This window comes from Coenobita brevimanus, chromosome 99 (assembly GCF_032717465.1).
Source record: "Coenobita brevimanus isolate Jiangsu-jjx chromosome 99, ASM3271746v2, whole genome shotgun sequence".
Taxonomy (NCBI): domain Eukaryota; kingdom Metazoa; phylum Arthropoda; class Malacostraca; order Decapoda; family Coenobitidae; genus Coenobita; species Coenobita brevimanus.
In genome coordinates this window covers 208,478-211,758 of record NC_137052.1, presented here as the reverse complement: position 1 = coordinate 211,758, position 3,281 = coordinate 208,478, and the positions used below count along the sequence as shown (strand labels likewise).

At 42.1% G+C, this 3,281-nt stretch overlaps 1 non-coding gene across 1 annotated transcript; it reads left to right on the top strand.

Moving 5' to 3' along the window:
• The first annotated feature begins 294 nt into the window (after positions 1-294).
• LOC145414465 (5S ribosomal RNA) lies at positions 295-413 on the top strand. The gene has a single exon (XR_013899884.1). It is a non-coding gene; the product is annotated as a 5S ribosomal RNA (ribosomal RNA).
• The last annotated feature ends 2,868 nt before the right edge of the window (positions 414-3,281 follow it).

Genomic DNA, 3,281 nt, shown 5'->3' with positions numbered 1-3,281 from the left:
TACAGCCTTATTAGTGGATATATTAATAGATTCTAACCTAATAGTAAAATCTACATACTTTGGAGATTCTTCTAACCTAATTTTAATAGCCACATAGCTTGGTCTTAACTGTCATCTTTCAGCCCTGAACTTTGCAAAAGGAGGAAAGCATTATGTGTCTTTCACAGTAAGTTTAGGGCTTCTCAGGTTTATTTTATATAATAACCATGAATACAGCTGCACAAATAAGTAAAAATAGTCTTGATTTGTGATGTTGAACAGTACCCCAGTAGTGCTGGCTTTATCAGTAGTCATGCCAACGGCCATACCACGTTGAGTACACCGCTTCCCGTTCGATCAGCGAAGTTAAGCAACGTTGGGTCTGGTTAGTACTTGGATGGGTGACCGCCTGGGAACACCAGATGCTGTTGGCATAACGTTCTCCCTACGTGTCAAGTGGGGTTGGTGGAGGATTAGTGCCCCTCCCTGTAAAACAATTAACTCTAAGCCCTTGGTCACCCCGTTTGGGATACATGGCGTCTGGCAATGAATGAATGATGAATGTTGCTATTTATTAATGGTAAAGATGAATAAAAGTGTTATTCTTGTTTCAGCCCATTATTAGGCTAGTCCAGTTATTTTGTATTCTAAACCTATAGCTCACCAGTGCAAACACCTTTTATGGTACTTTCGTGGGGAATTAATAATAATGGAGATTTATGTGCGACAGATTGTTCTTCACCCATTCCCACTGTAATCTGCTTATTTTAGAAACTAAGAGAGAAACTGTGTATTAACCATAGAACTAGGTCTGATGATCAGAAAACTCTCAATAAGATTCAGTAGGATAGCATTAGCAATAATTACTTGAGTCTAATTTTTGTGGTGTGTACAACTGTGGTTGAGTGGTTAGAGCACCCCATTCAGACTGATGGTCTAGCAGTGTACATAAGTTTGATCCTGAAATAGTGACTGGAGGTTTCCAATCATTTAATACCCTCGTAGAAAGTAGGCTGGTCATCGGTTCTTAATTATACCAGTACTGGACAACCATGTATTTTAGCATAGCCTTGAGCCCTTCCCATGGAAGTTCAGTACAGTAATATGGGATTGATTGTTACCATTACAATGATTAATAGCCAAGCTGTCTTTGTTTTCTTTCAGGTTGTTCTGAGATGTAACTTCTTGAACTCTGTCACCATATCATCCAGCCACAAGACTAAATGAAGGAGACAGACATCAGAAAAGCATCCCACCCTCATGTTTTAATGTGATAAGTGGTGAGTAAGTTAAGGAAAGCCTTTGTAAGTGTAATACAGGCACAATCAGGGACACAGGTTCATCTGCTCTTCCAACGCATGTGTTTCACTAAGGCTATAGTGTTGGAACTTTTCTGTCACATTCCCTCCTGATCCTGCCGTTGGGTGGGGAAGTAGGTCCAGATGATGATTATGCAGTATTTAAAAAAAAAAAAAAATCACCTGTGAGAAGGAAGAGATACCAAGCTCATATCACCCAAGGAATACAGTATGGGAGCAGTGATGTTAGTAAATAGATAACGTCATGACTTGCAGCGAGCTAGGCATTTTAAAAGTTTGCCAGCTTCATGTTTTTTGACATGAGGATGATGGGCAACTCTTCAGACACTAACAGAAATAATCTCAGTATGTTAAGGAAATAAGGTATCAAGATAATACATGATACGTAATGGCAAAATGGTTACCCAGTAGCTAACTCTTTACACTTGTTTATCATCTATCTATCTATCTATTGCCAGACGCCTCAATCCCGTTTGGGGTGGCCACAAGCAAATCGCCTCCACGTCGCCCTGTCCCCCGCCATTTCACTGCCCCGCTCCCAACTCACACCCCCCTCTCTCACATACCTCTCCATCTCATCCTCGGCCTCCTCCTCCCTCTTCCCCCCTCCACCTCACTCCCATACACTCTCTTCGTCAGTCTTTCACCCTCCATCCTCTCCACATGGCCAGACCACCTCAGTGTATTCCTCCTAACGCTTCCTATCACATCCACATCCACACCACAATGCTCCTTTATATCCTCATTTGTCAGCCTGTCTCTCGATGTGACTCCACAGGCTCCTCTTATATAACTCATATGTTATTAATGAATAGAAATGTCAGCCTAGAGGAGGGCCCAACTTTGTGGATGCATGGCTCTACCTTGTGGACAACCGTGGCCAGTGCAAAGGCTACCAAAAAGTCTTTGAGGGCATACAAATTAGTGGATGCATACAAATGTGATCAGCTTTGGGAAAGAGTCTGCTTTGCCTCAGTTTGTTCATACCTGGGATTGAAGTAGACCTGTATGTAAATTGACAGTTGCACAGCATAATCTGGGGGAATGTTTGGTTGCTTTTCTTCTCAGCCATTTTTTTTATGTCTGTGATTGCTTGTTACCCACAAACTACTGCCCATGCATTTTAAGTCCCAACATTTGTGAGATATGGTTACAAGTGAGGGCGAAGCCCTCGCGAGTCCCTCGTCAAGTAGTGGCATTTTCTCACATATGAGTTGCCCAACCCGACCTGACCTAACCATAACACTTTTGAGAAGCTTAAATCTCAGCAACCACAGGGCTAATCACTGTGTGGTTTGCACCATATGATAGCCCCATTCTTTAAGATTTGTTTTTGACAGGTTTCATCACACCTTGGCAGGGCATGTGACATGTGCCCAGTGCAGCATGTTGAAAATCTTCAAAAGAGGGCCACAGGCCAGACAGTTTGTTGTAAAAGCGTATATGCAGGAATACTGATTCAGTAAAGGGTTTTGATGCAAAATATCCAGTACAACCATACTCTGTAGAAGGTTGGCTGAGCATTTCTTTGAGTCTTGAGGTTTTAGTTGAAAAAATCTTTCAGAGGCATTTGTTCGGAACAGGAATTCAGATAAATGAGAATAATGATTCAGGTAAAGGGTTTTGGTGGGGGGGGGAGGGAAAGGCCATTCGGAGAAGCTGAAATTCAGATATCTGTTGCAGAGATACCAGGAGTTGCCTATACATATACAGTTTATACCTGTAGTGTGTGTATAGGTAGATAGAGAGAGAGAGAGAAAAAGGTTTATATAATCAGTGTTTTTACTATATTTTTTAGAATATAGTAGTGTGTTGTAAATTTTAAAACAAGATTGTTAATACCAATGTTCTTCCATATTTATTTATAGATTGGAGAGCCACCCCATGCTGGCTGGCCAATTGGGGTGTAGTGTGATGCAGGACGGGAGGGAAGGTGAGCCAGCAGCACCGTAGAACGCCACTGCTGTGGCCCCACCGTTCGCC